The following is a 24,512-nucleotide window of genomic DNA, read 5'->3' as shown; positions in this document are numbered from 1 at the left end:
GAAAATCCCCTACGGTTCAACAAAACAGACTGGCCCGCCTTTAAAAGCGATATAAGTAAAAACTACACGACGTTCATACCCCAAAATAGAAACCTATCAAATCAAGAAATCGACAACCATCTCTCAATCATGAACGAAATCATACTAAATGCAATCAATAGACAAGTACCTAAACACACAGATTACAACTCGTCAGAACTATACCTAAACAGCAAAATTAAAAAACTCCTTAAAATAAAAAAAAAACTATTATCGATCCTATTCAACGAATTCAGACAACCATCTTCCCAAGCTCATAATATCATCAACGAAACAAAATCTCTAATTAAAAACTGCAAGACCACACTCCGACAAGAATTCCAAAAATCCGCCAACACTTATTGGGAAAATAAAATCCGGAAAATCCCATTAAATCCGACCAAAACGTTTCCTCAACTAAACCCCATCTTCAGAAAAACAAATAAAATAGTAATCCCAAACATAGAAATCGAAGCCAACAGAACAGACCTACTAGCGGAAGCAAAAATCACACCAAATTCGCTACAAAAAAACGAAAAGGGCAACTACATAATAACAAACGAAACCGACAAATTAAACGTAATAAGTGCCAATTTCGCTTCCGTCTACACACAAAACAAGGACCTAGGTAAAGACAGACTTATAGAAATAATTGAAAACCACTACGAGAATCTCACTAGAAACACCGAAACCAACATACCAATCAATAATAACTTAGTCCAGTTCTCAGAAAAAAACCCGGCATCAGCCCCAACCTGAAATGATGATCAAAACTACTTTTCAAACCCCATTGAAACCTTCAACTTATTCAAGAAACTCAACAATAAAAAATCCTCTGGCCCCTATAAAATACCTAACATTGTCCTCAAAAACCTACCCTTCTGTCTCTACTACGACTACAACATCATTTTCAATAACTGTCTTAACAACTACTACTTCCCAAACGCCTGGAAAACGGCCAAAGTCATCCCAATCTGCAAAAAAGGGAAAAACCCTGCATACCCATCCAGCTACCGACCTATAAGCCTGCTACCTAACATTTCTAAAGTCTTCGAAATCCTCCTCAAAAACGCACTGGAGAGATTTTACCAAAAGAATAGCCTTATCCCAGACATTCAATTTGGATTCCGTCACAAACTAAGCACAGTCCATGCCCTACAAAAACTAACATCAGATGTAAACGCTTCACTACATAATAAAGAAATCGTAGCTGCCTGCCTCATTGATCTGGAAAAGGCGTTTGACACGGTTTGGATAAAAGGCCTACTATACAAACTACATAAAAAAGATTGTCCAACCTACATTTTAAAAATTTTAGCAAATATGCTCCAGAACAAAAAATTCTATACATCAACCAACAACTCAAGTCCAAATACCACATTCAGCGTCGCAGACGGGCTCCAACAAGGAACAGTAACTGCGCCTGTCCTCTTTAATTTCTTTAACGCCGACATCCCAAATCTCTTTGGTATTCCGGACTCAACGGACACCAAAGTGATCCTCTTCGCGGATGATCTAATCATATACATAAAAGGAAAAAGCGTAAAAAAACTCCAAGAGAAAATGCAAACAATCTTTAACAAAATCAATGACTTCTATAAAACATGGAAACTAAAGATAAATCCCCTAAAATGCGAATCCATACTGTTCAGACAAAAAATTAAAAACCAAAGCAGCACCTTTCGTAATACATATAAAACTTTCGGCATTAAATCGGACAATACCCCTATTCCACACAAGAACACAGTGAGATACCTGGGTGTATATCTTGACGATCGCCTCCTACTAAACCAACACATAACGATCCAACTCGAAAAAGCCAGAAAAGCATTTATGGCAAACAGTAGGCTTTTCCTCTCCAACTATCTAAATCCAAAAATAAAAAAGATATGCTATATGCTACTAATAAGGCCCATTGTTACCTATGGCTGCCCCATTTGGTATAATACGAGCCCACACCAAATGGAAAAAATTAGAATATTTGAAAGAAAATGCCTAAGAGCCTGCACCTCCATATACAGAAGCGAAAAATCTAATTTCAAACACTACGAAAGCTGCAAAAACTTGTACGACGCAGCAGATATCCCGAGAATAGACAGCCACATCATAAAGCTCACGAGAGACTACTTTGCGAATATCTCAAAAATTAAAGACAACAACCTCATACATAGCTCTCTCTACCCAAACGATGAATACTACCTACAAACACTCAGCACAGGCCACATTCCACCCGAGGCTTTCCCCTTATTAGACAAGTCAGGCAGAATAACCGATAGCGAAAACATACCGATTATCTACCACATCAATAGAAAAACCAGCGACAAAAAAATATTGTACCCTGCGAACACCAACCGTTCTGACACAAGAGTCCATCTTGTATACAACATGGATCTCCCAATAAGAGACACTAAAAATAACTACCACAAAGACACCAAACGCTACTGGTGGTTGAATAACTAGTCCCCACTTCACACATATCAAACTGATACGGACAATAGCCGCGACCTACCAAAATCCTAAAAGACATATATTCATTGTAAATATGTAAATATGTAAATATCCAAATAGATCTAAGTGTATATGATGAGTACGTATGTGTGTGTATGTGCGTGTGTGTGTATGTGTGTAAATATGAGAGCGAATGTACGTTAAACACGTTTGCCCAGCCTCATGAGGTCTAAAGTACTATCCGCGCCATTTGTGTGAAGCTGAAAAGCTTTCGCTCTTGGACAAAATCTCTTGTATTAGTCTATGATAGGTTAAGCACATACCAAATAAATAATCTAAGAAAACGCAACTGCTAATACAACATAAGATGACAACACCAAAGTTAGTTTTACAGATATGCGAGCGTCGCCTCTGCGATCAGGCAATCTCATTGTAAAATCCCTACATGACCACTATCGTAGAGTATTCACTACCTTAGTACACTGTGATATTGTAACTTTGTACCTGAATAAAACGCTTTTGAAAAAAAAAATTAGGCGGCTGACTCGTACCGCGGAGGTCTTGGGTTCGAGCCCCGTCGCCCCGAGAAGTTTTTTCATTTATATTAATATCATAAAATTAATATTTCCTTCCTTACCGACAGTCTGTTGTACCACGCTCCAGAGTAGCACCTTCCTTACCGACAGTCTGTACCACGCTCCAGAGTAGCGCACCGTCACCCGCGGTTCCTCCTCCTCCTCCTCCTCGATGATACGCCTGCACCGTCACCCCGCGGTTCCTCCTCCTCCTCCTCGATGATACCCCCCACCACTCCGCCATCTCTATGACGTCATCCGCCGCCAGCCCGCCGACAAAAAAACAAATTTTCAAATTTGAGTTTCAAGGTCATGATCATGACCTTGAAACTCAAATTTGAATTAGAATCCCCCTTGTCATACTACTCCGACGCAACCACAAAATGTCATCAGTGTAGACGAATGCGAAATCCAAATCATCCAGCGCGCGATTTATGTATCGCTGGAACGACTGCCCGGCGCACAGTTGGCAAAAGTGAGGTAGTTTGTTTCTGTAGGGGAGTTACGTGTCGAAAGGAGTCGATTAGGATTAGAAAAAAGGAAACATTAATTGAACACTTCGATTATAGGTTATTGTCATGCACATCCGCACCGCACGCGATCCGTGAGAAGAAGCTCTCTCGCCGGGCCGTTTGCTCGTCGCTACGCGACGGTTGGTTTTTGTTACTGGCCACGGCGGCAAAATCTCCTACAGCTCGGCCGTCCTGACAGTATGAACGTCCCGGTCATACATACATACATACATACATACGACTGTGATCACACGACGACTAACAAATTCGCGATTACTACACGCGTCACTCATCTCTGGTTACATAAATGTTTACATCTTAAGACTACTTAACGCTAACAGGATTTAGTACATCTAATTAATGATTACCGCAAACAAATAATACGAAAATGTATGAAACACAAAAGCTAATTACAACTGTCATGCTCATCGCGACCCCAGGGTTTCATGTGGTCCACACTTACGGTGCCTGTGTAGGGCAGACGCGTCACCTGGAACCCGTCTACGTCGGTCACGATGTACCGATCGAAGCGATGGACTTTCTTAATAACGTACGGGCCCTTATATTTGGGGAGTAATTTTTTATTCACACCAGCAGTAGTGTCGTGGTTCTTGATCATAACGTAATCGCCCTCTTCGTAGGTCGTCGCCGCTTTCCGCTTCCCGTCATACCGAGTTTTATTTTCGAGTTGTTTACGTTCAATGCAGCTTGTCGCCCTACTTCGAATGGCACCAAGGTCTCGATCAACATCTTTTGACGCCTCTAACATACGACGGACGTTATCGTTTATTTCTCCCGATTGATTGACGCCAAACAATAGTCTGCTTGGCGTATCACCAACGGATCGACAAATCATGTTATTCATTGAGAATTCTACCAAATCGAGTACTTGGTCCCACTCATTTGGACATTCGCAAAGTTTCGCTAGCATCGGCGTTATCGTCATATTGAAGCGCTCGACTTGCCCGTTCGCGCGTGGGGTACCGACGGCGATTAACACGTGATCTATAGACTTTTCTTTGGCGAACTCGCTGAATTGAACGGAAGTGAAACAGGTTCCGCGATCACTGATTAATCTATTTGGCCTGCTGTAGATTCTGAAATAGTCATTTAGGTGTTTGATCGCTTCATCAGTCGTGGTCAATTTGCTCGCAAACAATCTTATAAATTTCGTGAATCCGTCAATCACAGAAAATACATGCTTATATCCTCGGCCCGTCCGTTCGAGAGGACCGTAGTGGTCTACATGGATCGCCTGGAACGGAAGGCCGCCCTTCGGAATCGGGTGCAAGAGTCTCTCCTGTTTACCGCTAGTTGGAGAAAACTCCACGCACTTTAGACAACACCAGACGTATCTTTTTATCTTTTCCCTCATCCGTAGGAACCAGTATACGCGGCTGATGTTTTCAACGACTTTATCGACACCCACGTGACCAATGTCGTCGTGGCACGTGCGAATTACATTGTTCTCCATACTTAACGGAACATAAAACAGTAATTCCCGATTTTTGGTTTTTCGATATACGAGACCATCGCGAAGTTCGTAGTGCGTGTCCTCCGCGGTCTCTAGCGTTTCTCTAATTTTTGGAATATCTGGATCCCGATCCTGTTTAATCGACAGCGTCTGTTCGAACGTGTTCGCTTCTAACACCAGCACACTGTGGCAACGACTGAGTGCATCCACGTGGCACAACTTCGCGCCGGGCCGGTGTTCGATTTCGTAATCGTATTGTTGTAGGTACATGGCCCACCGCGATATTCGAGGGTTAATATTCTGCTTGCTGAGGGTTAGCCGAAGGCTATTGTAGTCCGTTAAAATTTTGAAACGCATCCCGTACAAGTACACATGAAATCGTTTGATCGCGTAGATTATTGTTAAGCATTCTAGCCCGAAACTGTGGTATTTCGCCTCGGTGACTGTAGTTCTCTTACTGAAATATGACACCGGGCGACGCGTTCCATCCAACTGTCGCTGTACAAGTATCGCGCCGAAACCGCTCGCACTGGCGTCACAGTGCAACTCCGTATCCAAAGTGGGTGAATACAAGGCCAATATGGGCCGACACGACAACAGACTCTTTAAAGTCTCAAACGCGTCCAATTCCTCGCGACCAAAACTGAACGGGACATTTTTTTTCAATAGATCGTACAGCGGCCTAGCTATTCTTGAAAAATTTTCAACGAAACGCCTGAAGTAACTGGCTAATCCAACAAAACTATGTACTTTCCTTGTGTTTCGCGGTAATGCGTACTGTAACACGGCTTCTATATTGTCGTCGCTAGGCCGAATGCCGCTTTCGCTTATACGATAGCCCAAATAAGTGATCTCCTCAAAGAGAAAAGAACACTTATCGAATCGGAATTCCAGTCGGTGACGTCGTGCCAACCTGAACACTTCGCGAAGAATGTCTAGATGCTCGCCAATATCTGCGGTGGCAATTAGAATATCATCAAGATATAAAAGGACTTTATTCTGTTTTATCAAATCCGCGAAAAGGCTATTAATATAACGCTGAAACACGCGCGGCGCATTCGTAAGACCAAACGGCATTTTGCGATACTCGTACTGTCCAAGAGGTGTGACAAACGACGTGTATTTCATCGAGGATTCTGCCATCTTAACGTGATGGAAGCCGTTACGCAAATCGAGGCTACTAAAGTACTTTTTATCTCGTAGTCGGTTAAGAAGATCTTCGATTAGGGGCGTCGGAAAATTATCTTTAATAGTAATTCCATTAACTCCGCGGAAGTCGACACATAAGCGTATGTCTCCCGTCTTCTTACACACCAGAACAATCGGGCTGGCGTAGAGGGAATTGCTTGGCTCAATGATGCCCTTTTTCAACAACTCGTCGATGATAACTTTTAATTTTTCCCTATCGTCAAAGGAAAGTCTATGCGGGCGGAATGAAATGGGCTGGTCATGTTTCAGTATGATTTTCATCTCCACGATACCGTCATCGGCGGGATCTGGATCATCGGCCAGCGCGTATTCAGTTCGAAAAATTTCCGCGAGCTGGTTGGCCGCTTCCCACTCGATATTTAGGTTGATATTTAATTTTTCCTCGGCCCTAGTCTCCGTCTCAATACAATTGATCTGCATTACGTCGTTTTGACAGTCGAACGATCCCGTTTTACCCGATTCTGTGGGTTTCGCCGCGACCACAAACTCGTCATCGAATGCGATCCTAATATGCGGCAAAGATATGAAATCTCTCCCGATAATAGCGTCGCATCGCATCGCGGAAGCCGACACAATTCCAAAAATTGTATTTACCGGAATACCGTTGGTTGTACAATTGCATCTGAACACCCCCAGGACATTTAATTTCGACCCATTCATACCCTCGTACGTGTCATTCTTTACAATGGGTTCCCGCAACTGAACGGGTACGCAACTTTCTTTAATGAGGCTGATAGGCGAGGCGGAATCCACTATCGCGCAAATACAACGGTCGGAGTTTTCGTTTCGATCGCTCGCGACGGAATATTTTACCGTTACTGTGTACGGTGGAGTCGACGGCAGCTGTACCAGATGAGTGGTCTTCTCCGCCGCCTTCTTCGACTTAGGATGACTCTCCGGGCAGTCCTCGATGCGATGCGCCATGCTCCCGCATTTGAAGCACGCACCCCGTTGACGCCTTGGCTGCGGACAGTCCTTCGATAGGTGACCCCGCTCACTGCAATTGTAACACCGGGGTTGAGGTTGAGTTGCACCTCTCACGGGACGCTGCACTGGATTCGCTGGTTTCGTTGTCGCGTCGTCCTTCCTGTCCGACCGCGGGTAGGACGAACTCTTCTCCCCTTTCTCCGGTTTGCTGCCAGGCGGAAGCGTCAATTTTTTGAACGCCCGTAGCAAGTCTTTCCGGGTCTTGAACTGATGCATGCGCGCTTGATCGCGCAGGCGCTTATCCGGCACCCCGTCGATCGCATCATCGATGAACTCCTCGTCGTCAATGGCTATTCGATTCGCTAATATAGATTTATCATGGTAGTAATCACTGAAGGTCTCACCCGGCTGCCACATCTTCTTCTCAAACTCCTTCCTCAATTCCGATTTGGAAAGTTTCTCATCGAACATCTTCTCGATCGCATCATAAAACGCCGAAAGCTCCAATCGAACATGCTCGGCCTTCGAGTGGAACCAGGATAGCCTTCGTTGAGATTTCATCGAGACGGTATGCTTCGCGGAGAAGTTCAGACTGCGCCTTCCATTTCTCGAAACCGTCACTCTCTCCGCTATATTCACTCAACTGGTCGGCGATCGCGCGAATACCGACCGAGGAGTGGACCTGGCTGCTGCTCGTCGACACGTTGGCCTGGCTGCTGCTCGTAGATGGATTGGAAGCTGCGCTTCTTTCCCGTTCCGCTAATCGTAATTCCCTTTGCAGCAAATCTCGTTCTTGCCTCATTAACTCATATTGTCTCCGTAACAGAGGGTTGCCACGCGCATCGTCATCATCGCGCGCGCTGGCATCCCCGACGCTCGGCAACGATGGCGACGCCATTGTCCCTTCTTCCCCCCGCGACGCAAGGTTCGAGGTTACCTCGACATCTTGACTGCTTGGCGGGACTTCGGCCGAGACTCTCAGTAAACCTGACCACGCTGCTGGTGGTACTGAATTTAGGAGAGTTATCAATTCGGCCTTTGAACCAGTGGTCGTCAATTTCAGGTGTCTCAGTACTTCCTTCAGCTCTGCTACGGTGAAGTGGCTGAGATCTTCGTCTGGCGTCCCTGACGCCGAATCTGGCGGGTTCGACATGTTAGAAAACGATAGGTCTCAACGATACGACACAATTAGCCCGATATTAGGACTTTCGCCCGATTCCCTATTCCGAACAATACACTGCACAGTGGTCTGGAGAGCGGCGTTTTGTGGGCAAAATTCAAATAATACTTATATCGATTTCTTTCCACACATATTTTGATCTATTACGACTATTTATACTAATTGTGATGTAATACGATTATTTAGAGTGAATTATTAAAATAATAGTAATTGTTACTGTGCACAAAAGAATGAAATATCACGGCAAAATTCTAGACATGTTTATGGGTATTTTGTAAGTCAAAATTAATTGCTTTTATAATAAAATGCGATTACATTTAGTTAAGTTAGCATTTTTGGAAAAGTAAACAATATTAAAAAGATAAAAAAAGAACGTAAGACGAAAACTGATTGATAAATATACCTGAAATATACATATAAATGCCTGATTATTATACGTCTTCTGAATCCAATTATTGGCTCTTGTTTATTGTATAAAAGCAATTTCCTCATTTTTTTGGCGCGGTTAGGACTTCTCATTCTTTCATTTAGAACTACAGCTAAATTTTCGTTTCGTCTTTTACGTGTACCATACTTGTTGCATGTACGATTAAACCCAATTCTTCATTCATTTCTTCCGAAAGTTCTGCTGCTTCCCGTCTTTGTGATCGCGACGATTTTTCTTCATATGAGAAACGAGGTCGTCCTACAGATGTTGAAGCTTCTGAATTAATGTTACTATATTTTTCAAAAGTGAAATGCCCCTCTAACCATTCCTGATGCTTCGATTTAAATTTGTATAATATTCGGTGAGAACGTTTCCATTTATTAGACAAATTACTGCAGAACACGCACACTTTATCTTCAACTGATTTTTTGTAACTGTCAGAAATATCAGTCTGTTTTATTCCGTCGAAAATAAAGGCGGAAACGGCAGTTATCTTTTTATTTGAATTACTTTCATTGTGTCATGCGTTGAAAAGGTCTTCATTCTTGAAGTAGTACTGGTCTACAAAAATAAAAACTTTTGTGTGCCCTTTGTACGAAAAAAATGTTCGATGCAATATAGAAGTGAAACATACCTGAAGAATCTTGCGACATTATTATACGTATAAAGTCTTTGATATAATTATAACAAAAGTCCACAATATACACTACAACACTGTACAGTATACAGAGTTTTACTCTAAACTATGAAACTTATGAATAAAACTATAATACATGTAAAATATAACTATAATATACATATATAACTAAATTTTAATTTAGAGAATTTATACTGTAATATATAAAATTAAATGAAAACATCAAACTTCAAGAGATGGTTCACTGTGCGCATTCGGTAAAAGACTAATCCGAGGAGGCAGAAAGACACTTCGAACGAACCAATATCCAGTGTTTATACGAATTAATACTAACAGAAGATAAGGTCCACGCAATGAAAGCGTTTCAGATTTCCCTCAACCTCCTCAGGCGCCTTTCAAGTGGTTGCATAGGGACACGCGTTCAGAACGCCAAAACTCCTCGCGCGACGGATTTTAAAATCCCTATAGAGCCAAAGATTGCAGGAAATTGCACTTAAAATTTACATGATCTGAACAGCAATTGTCTAAGCTTTCATATAAAATTGGTCCGATGTGTATCACTTCTAATCATTTTTTTATAAGCCTTCTCAAAGTGTAAATAGTTATAAATTTTACATTGTTTATACACGCATTAAGAAATGCTTATAACACATATAAATAACTAAAATATATTTACTTACCTACATACTGGGGTAATACAAACCCATATTTTATTGTTCTATAATGAGTAATTACAACAATTAGTTTCACTTAAAATTTCATGATTTACACTTTATAACACTATATCTGATTATATAATTGCCTGAAATATATAATATGATTGGAGTTTGAAGGTTTCGGGGGTTATCAATACATAGGGAAAAAAAATTCTGTAAACATTGAAGTTGAAAAATTGACTTTTGGCCACAAAACGCCGCTTTCCAGACCACTGTGCACTGACCGATCCGACTCACTACGCGGTACGGTCAAATACAATACGTAAACGATTTCAATGGTTTACGATTACACCCACTGCGCGAACCGATCCCACTTCTGAAGATTGTAGGGAAGTTACGGGTCGAAAGGAGTCGATTAGGATTAGAAAAAAGGAAATTTTAATTGAACACTTCGATTATAGGTTATTGTCATGCACATCCGCACCGCACGCGATCCGCGAGAAGAGGCTCTCTCGCCGGGCACCACGCTCTTTTTAGCGGCCCGTTTGCTCGTCGCTACGCGACGGTTGGCTTTTGTTACTGGCCACGGCGGCAAAATCTCCTACATTTCAAAATGAAAGAGCGATGATTTTTTTTAAATTAAAGCTGAAAGATTGCAGAATATGGGAAAATTATGAAATTATGGTACGAACTTTTTTTACCTTTGAAAATCTGTATCAAACTTGAAATTTTACAATAAAATTATGTTTTATCCATTACCATGTTCGGTTAGAATTTTTTTTTGACATGTTGTACATCACTTCCCATAGATTTTATCGCGCTAATTTCAAATCCGTTTGCAAAATTTCTCTACTCCCTCAGGATTTTGAAAAAAATCGATTTTTGTGAAATAAACTAATGAATCATAATTTTTTCGTTGAAATGATTTGATAACCCACTGGTTTGACGGTATATTGTATTTCCATATATTATTATACAATCAAAATAAGAATTTTTAATGTTTATTTTAAAATATTGAATGTTTTACATCTCGTGATCACTTGACGTATCGCTGTTATTGTCGCTGTCATTTGCACATGAATTAAGGTAAGTATTTAATCTTTTTACCTTCTCATCAACGAATTTTTTAATTTCTGCCGATTCATTATTTTGTTCGTACAACTTTAATCGATTGTTTATTAACATAATTGAAATTGTCGGGTCGGTTAAGTATATTGCTCGATTAAAAACGTCTAACATTCAATTCTTTCGACTATTTTGTCGTGAATGCAATATCATATTTTTCCTATAAAGTTTATGCCAGGATTCATTTGCATCTTCTGAATAAAACGCTATTGGTAGTGGAAACTGTCTTGCTACTTCGCAACCATGTTTTAATAATTTGTGTAATGTAGGACTCATTCGAGCCCACGGAAATAATTTATAATGAAGACAATATGTCTCCCAGCAGAATTCCTCGAGTTCCTTTAGCTTTAATGGCTTTTTACATTTAAAGACCGACAATATTGTAGCAATGTTATTCACGAGTTGCTCGTCGATTTCCAAAGCTTCTGCAAATATTGCCGGATTTGCAAAACTCTTTCTAGCAACATTTCCTGTATTTGTCGTGCCATGCCCCTGCAAAACTTGGTCCACTCGAACTCCAATTCTTACATACATGTTTCTTTTCACGACAATTTTTCTCTCTTCGAATTGCTCTGAGAAATGAAACAAATATATCATTTTATGTTAATTTTAAAATTAAGTCAGCCATATAATTGCACATTATAATTGAACGGAAGTGAATTGTAGTAGCATTAGATAAAAAATGTTTGAAGTTGATAAAAATATCTTTTTTTACTGCATCAATAGTTCTTCTTTACATTGTACTCTATAAAAATGCAAACTTACCTTTTGCACGGTTGCGTATATCCCACGTTTTAAGTTTTATCCGATAAGAAATGTGTAGCAGATGCTCAAAAGCTTTTATTTCATCATGCAATAATCCCAAATAAAACTAAAGTGATGACTTTTTGGGTGAGAAATCATCACTTAAATTGCCGAATTGGTGCGCAGTTCGCAAGCACATGGGGCACCTACTACTTGCTTTATTCCCAACAATAGTATTTATACATTTTCCGTCAAATAAAGTTTGAAAAACGTTACACTTCACTCTTGCCGCTTTTTCATTTGTCATTTTAAATGTGTGTGGTGTAAGATCGCTGATTTCTTTGTTCAAGCGAGTATGTTCACGATTGATTGTCAAATCATTTTCTTTTTCGGTTGCTATTCTTAGAGATCGGCAGAAGCGGATATTTTGAGGTGTCGGAATAATCCAAGAACATTCGTCGGATACACGACTTTTTAATTTTATTATTATCATGCTGCTGACAAAAAGTGATTGTTGAGCGTTTGGATCTTCGTTTTCAGCATTTCCACAGTGTTGATGTGGATTTGTGTGACCGGATGAACTATCAAAGCCTAACGTAGCAAATAACTCTAGATTGCGTAAATTTCTTTTATCCCACTCTAATGCTACTGCGTTACACAAACGTTCAGCCGTCTTATTTTACATTTTTTGTAAGGGTACAAGAACTTCAATTTCAGATATATTGTAATTTTGTGGCTGGCATTCAACCATAGCAGACTTTACAGTTTCGTAAGTTGAATAAATTGGGCAGTTTCTGGATTCCGAGTCTGTGACTAATCCTTTATACCTACTCTTGCTGTAGTCATATTCCAAATAGAAGGCTAATGCCGACTCCTTAGTGTGTCTCAATAGATTATTTTCTTCAGAAGAATTTGTTTTCCCACTTACAGAAGCAGACACATCCTTGTCCATTTTTGCAGCTAATTGGATACTGGCCATGTTATGCTCACTATTATTCTGGAGTTCAATAGCACGCCTGTATATCGTACTTTGTGAGGCTTTCTCTATAGATACACGCATCCTACCGGTGTTTTCACTAATCCTGCGTTTCTTAGGTGGGCGACCGGGACCGCGACCGCGACCGCGATCTCGTTCATCGTTTATTCGCTTCGAATTTTTACTGTCCATATCCATACTTAACTATTACACACACACACGCACGCACGCACGCACGCACGCACGCGCACACACATTATACATATACAGTAAGCAGAATAACTGAACCAATAACCACTAGTTTTGTATAAATCTTTATTTATTGCTAAGAATGTAGAAGAATATTCAAAAAATTAACATTATAGTAAGTTTTATTACAGTTAGAAGTAACATCAGAAATTTTTTCAATAATTAATCTCTCCCGGTTTAGCACACAAACAAAATGGATTGACTCGGTTTTGCACCACGTCCCATATTTGGCAATATTTAATATATTATTTATTTTTAATATTTCGTCCACAACCCTTTTGCTTGCAAAACTGCGCTAATTCGCTTCGGCATACTTTCTATTAATTTTTTGCAATAATCCGGAGATATTTTTTCCCACTGTTCTTGAATTCTATCGTACAAATCTGTGATTGAAGTTGGTTGGGAGTCATATGAATCCCAAAGTCGTCTTTTTAGTAAACCCCATAGATTCTCTATGGGGTTGAGGTCGGGGCTCTGTGCAGGCCAATCCAGAACAGAAATTTTTTTTGTACCGAGCCAATTTTTCACACTTTTAGCAGTGCGCTTAGGGTCTCGGTCATGCATGAAAATTACATTTTCATCTTCAAAAGGCATATTTTCAACAGCATCTATGAGATGATCTTGTAAAATATCCTTGTACATGTACTGATTCATGATGCCATTAATTCGGTGCAGTGATCCAACGTCAAATGCTGTTAGGCAACCCCAAAACATTAGGGATCCGCCTCCATGTTTTACCGTTTGCTTTACATGTCGTGGTTTGAGCCTTTCATTTTTACGAATCCAGCACCATGACATGCCATCTGAACAAATTCTATTAATTTTGGTCTCGTCTGACCAAATAACCCGTTCCCATTCAGTAATTGTCCAGTTTTGATATTTTTTAGCAAATTGCAAACGAAGTTTTATATTTTTCTTCGATAACATCGGCTTCTTTTTTTTCTTAATGCTTATAAACTCAGCTCCTTTGAGGGTTCTTTGTGCTGTCCACTTGCTTACTTGTATATCCGTATCTTCTTTTAATAATTTTGCGGCCATGGTTGCACTTGAAGCTTCACCAGATGTGGCAAACCGTATAATTCTTCGTTCATCCTGCGGTGATAATTTTTCTGGTCTTCCTCCAACATTTAATAACATACTTTTACAGTATTTTTTTCTTATTCTCTGCACTGTCGACTGACTAACACTACAATTTTTCGCCGTCTGACGTGTTGATAAGCCGTCATTCCAAACAGAAATTACTTTTTTTAAACAATTTGAAGCAATTTTCTTCATATTTGCTGTAATTCACTTGCGTACTTTTCCGTTCGACTGATTGCTAGAAATTGAGTGCTGAGACGTAAACTAATATTTTGTAAACATATCAAACTGCTAGATGTAAACATATTGCTGAAACATTCCACATAAACATTCCTTTTACGGACCGGTGCAAAACCGAGTCAATCCATTTTGTTTGTCAGTGCTAAACGAGGAGACATTAATTGTTGAAAAAATTTCTGCTGTTACTTTTAACTGTAATAAAACTTACTGTAATGTTCATTTTTTAATATTCTTCTACATTCTTAGCAATAAATAAAGATTTATACAAAATTAGTGGTTATTGGTTCAGTTATGCTCCTTACTGTATATACATATATATACATATGTATTTAGTTGTATATTATAATATACTGTTATATAATATAAAACTTTCTATATGAAATGAATTTCACTGTGGTTTGCTCTCTCTGAATGCTTGCTTCTAACTGAGAACTGCAGAATGTTTCGTTCATTTCCAATTAGCTATTCGTGTAGTCCTTTTATGCGTTTGTATATTTATCACGATAAGGAGAACGGACTCTAATCTAGCCTCGCCACAATGTATTGTATCTCAAATCTCGAGTTGATTTCTTATCCAACAGTACTTTCCACATAGGAACAAGCATTTTAGAATATCCAATTTATAGGTATGCATAAAAGGAAATCTTTTTTTGGAATGATTTCGATGTAGCAAGACAGTTTCCACTACCAATAGCGTATTATTCAGAAGATGCAAATGAATCGTGGCATAAACTTTATAGGAAAAATATGATATTGCATTCACGACAAAATAGTCGAAAGAATAGTATGTTAGACGTTTTTACTCGAGCAATATACTTAACCGACCCGAAAATTTCAATTATGTTAATAAACAATCGATTAAAGTTGTACGAACAAAATAATGAATCGGCAGAAATTAAAAAATTCGTTGATGAGAAGGTAAAAAGATTAAATACTTACCTTAATTCATGTGCAAATGACAGCGACAATGACAGCGATACGTCAAGTGATCACGAGATGTAAAACATTCAATATTTTAAAATAAACATTAAAAATTCTTATTTTGATTGTGTAATAATATATGGAAATTAAACATACCGTCAAACCAGTGGATTATCAAATCATTTCAACGAAAAAATTATGATTCATTAGTTTATTTCACAAAAATCGATTTTTTTTTCAAAATCCTGAGGGAGTAGACAAATTTTGCAAACGGATTTGAAATTAGCGCGACAAAATCTATGGGAAGTGATGTACAACATGTCAGCAAAAAAATTCTAACCGATCATGGTAATGGATAAAACATAATTTTATTGTAAAATTTCAAGTTTAACACAGATTTTCAAGGGTAAAAAACGTTCGTACCATAATTTCAATAATTTTCCCATATTCTGCAATCTTTCAGCTTTAATTTTAAACAAAAATCATCGCTCTATCTCATTTCTATCAAAACTTCTTTGATTTTGAAACAAACTACCTCACTTTTGCCCACTATGCGGCGTTTCGCAGACCGTATGTCATGAAACAATAGTCAAATAACCCGAAAGGCGTGCAGACCGCGGTCTTCTGAATGTCATCGGGAGCCATCGGAATTTGATTGTAGTGGAGATCGAGGGAAGAAAATATGTTTTTACCATGCAGGTTGGTCGTACAATCGTGCAAATGCGGGGTCGGATATTTATCTGGTATTGTAACGGCATTTACCTTGCGGTAATCCCCACAGACTCTCCAGGACCCATCCTTCTTGCGAACCAGGGGAATGGGACTGGCCCAAGGACTGCTAGAAGGACGGCAGATACCCGCCGCGACCAAAGCTCTAAATTCGGCTTTAGCAGACTTCAGCTTCTCCAGCGTTAAACGCCGCGGACGATCCGCGACGGGCGGCCCGGTGGTCACTATATAATGTAAGACTTCCCGCTCCCCAGGAGGGAATAGCTAGGATTACCCAGTGATCTCCGGGAACTCCGCCAGCAGTTCTCAGAGAAATTAGCGCCCGGGTTGATGGAACTAACCGATTCAACCGGAACGGCTCTAGCGACTGCAAGGGAGGACATTCGCGTAGTCGTATACACAAGCCTACGGCTTTTGAGATCAAAAGAAGACCGTAGTGCGCAAGCAAATCCGCGCCAATTATCGGATACGGCACCGCCGCGATACAAAAATTCCAGCGAAACACACGCCACAGATCCAGATCCAGTTCACGAAGCGACTCGCCGAACGTGTCGATTCGCGAATCATTCGCAGCAAAAAGCTTACGCTTGGAAGGCTTGACATGGATTTTTAGGTTAGCGGGAAGCAGTGAAATGTCTGCTCCCGTGTCAATTAAAAACGACTGCCCAGACGCGCGGTCGCGAATATGGAGACGATTTTCTGACCTAATGCCTTCGCAGGACGTCTCAGCGCAGGAAGGATCGCCTAGTTTTTTTTTGCTTCCATACAACGTAGTTCGCACACCACTCTCTGCACGACAACGGATTCTGCGGGTATTTCCTATGTGCCAGGCAAAGCCCGGACTTGTGGCGTTTGTGCGAATCGCTCCTACTCTTGCTCCCGGAACGTGACTGAGAACGCGCTCGACCGCGCGATTTATCCCTAGACGTCGCTGTCAAACGCTTCACCTGTTTCGTCAACGCAACCACGCACGCCGCGAGACGAGTTACCTCATCCTCAACCGCAGAACGCGAAGAGGTACTGGCGGAAGCTACCACGTGCATCTCAGTTGGACCCGCGTTATCCGCGATCCGATGTAGTTCCATTGCTCCCGTTGGGACAAGAATTGCCCGGTGGCTAGATGGCAATTGTTACAAAAATATGGATTTGAGCACTACCTCGTCGCACTGCCCGTTATTGAGGTTATGCGAGCGACTTAACAGGAGTGACGGCTTACCGTCTGTGAGAACTGGCCCTTCTAGCAATTTACGCAAGTTGCCCTCCGGGGAACCCGCAAAAGTGGCAATAATGCGAGCTTTGATTCGCTGATAAATGTCCACCGGGGGCGGGCACATTTGAATAATGTCCTTAACGCAAGCAACCACTTCAGCATCCACGGCGGCCAGTACGGCGTCCGCCTTGGTGCTTTCTACCGTAATTCGCGCATTACGCAGAGATGCTTCGACCTGCATGAACCAAATCACCGGGTCGTAACGGAAAAAGAACGGAATTTTTGGCTGCCTGTACGCGGCCACGCGAACCGACTCGGTTGAGACACACTCCGCGACTCGCGCGGGCTCACTTGGTGTCGCACCAGACGAAGCCTCGAACGTCGCCAGACGCTGCTGCAGATCCCATACCTGAGCCTCCAGATCACTCAAACTGCCCGGGAGCTGATTCACGGTATCTTGGTCACCCGTCATGACAAATACAGTGCCCGCAAACGCGAGACGGTCACGACGAAATATGCACGAACTGTCTTATTATAATCGAACGTGAAGGGAATACCCGTTCACGCGACGCACCGTCGCGAGACCGGTGTCACTTAACCTCGTCAATCAGCAGCCGTTGCATTAAACAATATTGTTATATGTCTTCACGGAGAGCCTCTCCACTCTCCACATACCGGAGGAGTGGGGGACGAAAGACATGCAGCGCCATACAATGGACCCTACAAACTGTGGCGGATATGATAGCTCGGCGATGTATGGGGGAGCGACGCCGAGAGTTTTGGATGTATTACGAACACGAGGACGAAATAAAAGATGGCTACTGATATAAAGGACACTTTATTAACGCTCCTCTCGGACGTCTGAGGCCTTCTGCCCTTTGTTACATTGCCCACCAAGCTCCTCTCCTTACCACTAAGTCTTACCAACAACTTATACTAAAAATTCTTAATCTAGTGACTAGCACCTAGGAACTTATAATGTTAACTTAACCTAACTAAAACTAGTGGGCGCGTCGAGCGTTTCCGACGCGGGTCGCCGCAAAACCTGTTGGCTTGGCCAAATCTCCTAGGGCTAACTGCCCCACTTATCAAACGGAGAGAAGGACGTGTTCAGGATCGGATAGTGAATAGCCAACTTATTAAACTCGATATGAAATGTATATAATTGTACTCTGCGAGAGAGCTGGAACTCCAGCCCTACTCTGGTGGATCCTTACAGACAATGGCGCCATGACACCATGGCGCCGAAACCACCGTTCTCTTCCACTCCCCACTCAACATCCCGAGGTGGGGGAACCGACTAGAGGGAGCCGCACGACGCGTTCCCCACAGCACTCCCCTCCAAGAATATTAGATAGAAAATATAAAACTTCGCGCGACGGAGATATTGTATCACAAGAAGAGAAGAAGGAAAACAAAAAATAATGCAGTAAAGCTAATGGTGCGACAAAACATTATCACTTACGCAACGCATCCATTGCAAACGCAGGTTACAAAATAATTCGCGCGCTAACATTAATCAGTCTTAAAATTACTAGTTTGGTTTGTCTTTGGCATCGGTGCAAATGTTATTCTCTTGCGCTCATACGTTCTCAGAACGGTAGGGGCACGCGAGGCAACGGACGGGCCATCGACGTTCCCGCCGTCGGGTAACCCGACATCGACAAGGTCATCGGCTATTAGATGCGCTGGTTTAAGTAACTCGACCGATACGCACTTCGCCTCACCCTTCACCTCGATTCTGAAAACCCGCTCAGAAACGCGTTGGAGAACCTTATGCGGACCGGTATACGGTCGTTCGAGGGACCTCTTCACCATATTCCGCAAAAATACGTGGGAACACGAGTGCAACTCCTTAAATACAAAGGCGCGCTTTTTGTACTTGTGCGCGACTGGTACCGGTCGTACCAGACGCATATACTCCCGAAACTCGTTAACAAATATATTAGGATCCGGAACGAAATCATCCGGCAGGAAGAATTCCCCAGGCAGTCGCAACGTCGTCCCAAACAGGAACTCGGCAGGGGACGCACCAACGTCGGATCGCACGTGAGATCGCAGTCCCAGCAGGACAGTTGGCAGCGAGCGAGGCCAGTTTGCGTCAGCATGGCACATGATTGCGGCCTTGAACACACGATGCCAGCGCTCGATCATCCCGTTAGACGCGGGGTGATAAGCTGTGGTGCGAATGCGCTCGCAACCAATCAACGACAGCAGAGCTGTAAACAGTCTCGACTCGAATTGAGCACCCTGATCCGTTGTCAGTATCTTCGGAGCACCGTATCGCGAGACCCACGAATCGAAAAATGCCTCGGCAACGGCCTGAGCAGAAATCTCTCGCAGGGGTACCGCTTCAACCCATCGCGAGAATCTGTCTATCATCGTGAGACAGTGGCTAAGCCCGTTCTGCGCCGGCAGCGGACCGACAATGTCAATGTGAACGTGGTCAAACCTACCGTCGGGTGCCACAAATCGCCCCGGAACCTGGCTCACGTGACGCGATACTTTGGATTGCTGACAGTCCGTGCAAGTCTTGCACCATTTCGCGATATCGCGATGCATCTCCGGCCAGACATAGCGCTGGCGGATCAAACGATCGGTGATCCTCGCACTCGGATGCGCCGGGCGATGAAACAACCCGAAAACAAACTCCCGCAAGCTTGCTGGAATGTAGGGACGGATTGCCTCGCCCGTGATATCGCAAAAAACCGTTGTATGGGTAGGACCCCATTGAATCGCTTTCATTTTCAACGGATAATCCTTCGCTTCACGAATCAGCTTTAGCTGCTCATCGCACTCTTGCTGCTCTGCAAGCTGAACCAGCTCGACCTCGACCGGTAAACGCAACGCATCGACGCGTGAAAGCGCGTCCGCCACCACATTGTCGGTTCCGGCAATGTGCTCAATCCGAGTGGAGAACTGGGCAATGAAGGACAATTGGCGCACCTGCCTCGGAGACGCTTTATCGGACTTCTGAAGAAACGCATAAATGAGGGGCTTGTGATCCGAGACTATACCGAAATCCCGACCCTCCACGAGAGGGCGAAAATACTTCACAGCCTCGTAAATTGCCGTAAGCTCCCTGTCATAGGTGCTATAATTCACCTGCGCGGACGAAAACTTCCTCGAAAAGAACGACAACGGCTCCCACACCGACGAAGGGGACCGCTGCTCAAGAACCGCGCCGATAGCCGAATCCGACGCGTCGGTCACCAAACGAATGTCCGCGCCGTAACGCGGATGAACAAGGAGGGCGGCGTTGGCGAGGTCAGCCTTGACCTGGTCAAACGCTTTCTCCGCCTCAGCAGTCCAAACGATCTCCCGCTTGTCATTTTTGCGCGAATCGCGAAGGTACGCGTTCAAAGGCGCCTGAGTGGACGCGCAGTGGGCCAAATTCCTACGATAAAAATTCGCCATACCAAGAAATCGGCGAAGTTGCACAATATTAGTGGGCCTAGGGAACTGCATAATCGCGGCGACCTTATCAGCAGTGGGACTAATTCCCCTGCCATCGACCGTGTGGCCCAGAAATTCTAACTCGGGGACACCGAAGACACATTTGTCCACATTCAGACGAAGGTGGAACTTCCTCAGTCTAGAAAATACTTCCCGAAGATGGGCAGCATGCTCCTCAGGAGAGGATGACGCTATTAAAATATCGTCGATATAAACGAACGCGAAGTCCAGATCGCCCAGCGCGCGGTTGATGTAGCGCTGGAATGACTGGGCAGCATTACGAAGACCGTACGTCATGACGCAAAATTCAAATAATCCGAAGGGTGTGCATACCGCGGTCTTCTGTATGTCCTCGGGCGCCATCGGTATTTGATTGTACGCCCGATGGAGGTCGAGGGAAGTGAAAATGCTTTTGCCCTGCAAATTGACGGTGCAGTCGTAGAGGTGAGGAGTCGGATAACGGTCGGGCGTGGTGACCGCGTTCAATTGGCGGTAATCGCCGCAGACTCTCCACGTCCCGTCTTTTTTTAAGACCAAATGAATGGGACTGGCCCATGGACTGCTGGATGGGCGGCAAATGCCAGCCGCGACCAAGGCTCTGAACTCGGCCTTCGCCGCTTTGAGCTTCTCGAGCGACAAGCGCCGCGGACGCTGAGCGACCGGCGGACCCGTCGTCATGATATAATGCAAAACGCCCTCATCCCCCGGGGACGCGACCCGAGAAGATCCCGTGATCTCCGGAAATTCCGCGAGCAACCCGGCGAAATCCGAGCCAGGAACGACTGAACTGACCGCCTGGAAGGGAACGACCTTAGCGACTGCCAGAGTATACAACTTTGTCTCGGAGTCAATGAGCCTACGTCTCCCCAAATCAACGAGCAGACCGTAATGCTTTAATAAGTCGGCCCCGATTATCGCGTGCGGCACTGCCGCGATACAAAAATTCCAGCGGAACGGACGTCTCAGACCCAAATTCAACTCGCGGAGGGACTCGCCGAACGTATCTATCCGCGTCTCGTTCGCAGCGAAGAGCTTACGACCCGAAGGCTTAACGTCAATCCTTGGATTCGCCGGAAGCAAGGAGATGTCGGCGCCAGTGTCAATTAAAAAAAACTGGCCTGTTACGCGGTCGCGCACATGGAGACGGTTCTGTAAATCGATTCCTTCACTGGACGCCTCCGAGCAGGAAGGAACGTCTAGTTTTTTTCCTTCCAACTCGAGAAATGCGTGCACCATTCGCGACATGATGTCGGGTTGTTCGGAAACTTCCGATGCGCGTAACAAATCCCGGACTTGTGCCGAGACTGGGAGCGCTGTCGACCTGCACCGCCTGCGCGCGACTTGGAACGAGACTGTTGACGCGACCTACTCGAGTTCGACGACTTCGACAACTGTTCCACTTTTTTTGATAATTCTGCTATACAAGATGCCAATCGCACCACCTCGTCCTCCAATGATGGGTGAGACGAAGCCTTAGAGGTAGACGCAATTTGCACGTCACCGGTGCCCGCATTATCAGCGATTTTATCTGCGATTGCAGCTAGTCTGTCCAGGTCTTCCGTGCCTGTTGCCGCGAGTATTGCCCGGTGGTTCGCAGGTAATTGTTCTATGAATATTGATTTAATCACTGCGTCGTCACACTGACCACCGTTAAGGTTTCGGAGGCGACTCAGTACCAGCGACGGCTTGCCGTCAGTAAGTACTTGGCCTTTGAGCAATTTGCGCAGGTTGCTCTCCGCGGAAGCCGCGAACGTCCCGATAATGCGAGCCTTAACTCGTTGGTAAATGTCCGTCGGCGATGGAGACATTAAAATGATGTCTTTAACACAAGCAACAACCTCAGCATCCAACGCGGCAAGCACCACGTCCGCAATGGTGCTCTCTACGTTAATCCGCGAATTACGCAACGACGCTTCTACCTGAACGAACCACAGTGCGGGATCGGATCGGAAAAAGTTCGGAATTTTCGGTACGCGATACGCATCGATGCGGGGCACCCCGAGCGATAAGCGCTCGGCGGCACGTTCAGCCTCCATCACGGCCAAACGTTGTTGCGCTTCACGTAATTGAGCCTCAACCCCGGTTATCGAATTCGCGGTATCCCGGTCAGTCATAATGGCGGAGGCGCCCGCGAAACCGCGACAAAATTCCCAACACGAGCGGAGGAAAACGCGAATCCTCTCGAAAATCCCGTCGCACAGGGGGCGCCACACGATCAAAAATGGCGGCACTTAACGAACCACGCAGTTCGAGAGACCGGAGACACGTGCTGAATATAAAATGGCGGCACCTCAGATGAAACGCAATTTAGGGCTACGCACCACGCAAATACCTCACGGAAACGCTACCGGGAGAGCACCCAATGGAAACGGCCGCACATCACGGCGCCGGACGGCGATAGCGCTGCGTCGTAGGCGGCGACGATGTCGATGTCCTCGGCGACAGAGCTCCCAGGAAATGTGAAGGCGCCGGTGTCGATGGCTTCACGCAATTCGGCAATCGAAGACCCCTTGTAGATACGGACGGGCCCCGATGTCGGTGATTGGCTCGGTGCGCTGTGTACCACACAGCGAAAGCACGTGGTTTCTTACCAGCAACGAACTTCGTGAATTGAAGCTCGACCAGGGCGCCAGAAGGTCCGTCAGAATATCCAGCGGATGTTCTAGTAAAATTCTTGCCGCAGATCGGCACCACGTCCACGAAACTCGTGGATGTCGACAGAGATACTCTCCAGAAGGTGATGAACTTATCACCAAAGTACGTAATCACGTCGGGGTCACCAATGTTGGCTTGGCCAAATCTCCTAGGGCTAACTGCCCCACTTATCAAACGGAGAGAAGGACGTGTTCAGGATCGGATAGTGAATAGCCAACTTATTAAACTCGATATGAAATGTATATAATTGTACTCTGCGAGAGAGCTGGAACTCCAGCCCTACTCTGGTGGATCCTTACAGACAATGGCGCCATGACACCATGGCGCCGAAACCACCGTTCTCTTCCACTCCCCACTCAACATCCCGAGGTGGGGGAACCGACTAGAGGGAGCCGCACGACGCGTTCCCCACAAACCTACTCACACAACGCCATCTCTTATTTACTTCCAACACTTACTTATATTTTTATTTTTTGTTAAAGAAGTCATGTTAATATACTAAAAAGAGTGGTTTTCTATGTTGAAGCAAACCAATTAGTAAAGTCATAAATTATCTATCTTCTTTCTGTTTTTTTTTATATTAACATAATTTGAGGTTAAGAAATAAGGCCAAAGTGTTTACAAGAGAGCTATATCTTTATGTTAAGCCAAGATTATTGTGCAATTTTTTGTTTAAGCTGAATCTGTGTCCTGCAATTTTCATTCTTTTGTTTAAAAAAAGGTTGCCGTAGTATTTCCTTTGAATATTGTACACCAAAAAATTGGTTTATTAAATATTTGTTGATTTCAAATGGTTTTTCTTACTTATTTTGTTTTATGTTACACCAAAAGCTGGTTTGAAGATACTAAGGACTTTTTACCCCAAGCGGTGTATTTTTTTAATTGACGCACATTTTGTGATATAACTCAACAAAAAATAACACTATTAACCAACAACTTTGTGAACGTAAAGCATAATAGTTGTAGTTTATACAAAACAACACTGTATATCTCTAGATTGTTATTACTAAATTTTACATAGGTTTCTATGAAAAAACGGGACTTTTAGGCCCATCCTACCCTAC

General features: G+C 43.6%; 1 protein-coding gene across 3 annotated transcripts in view; it reads left to right on the top strand.

Moving 5' to 3' along the window:
- The window catches only part of LOC143368023 (superkiller complex protein 3), a 234,958-nt gene that overhangs the window by 60,621 nt on the left and 149,825 nt on the right, over positions 1 to 24,512 (top strand). The gene's annotated exons all lie outside the window — the stretch shown is intronic.

The sequence above is a fragment of the Andrena cerasifolii genome, chromosome 4, assembly GCF_050908995.1.
Source record: "Andrena cerasifolii isolate SP2316 chromosome 4, iyAndCera1_principal, whole genome shotgun sequence".
Lineage (NCBI taxonomy): Eukaryota > Metazoa > Arthropoda > Insecta > Hymenoptera > Andrenidae > Andrena > Andrena cerasifolii.
This window is presented reverse-complemented; position numbering and strand designations above follow the sequence as displayed.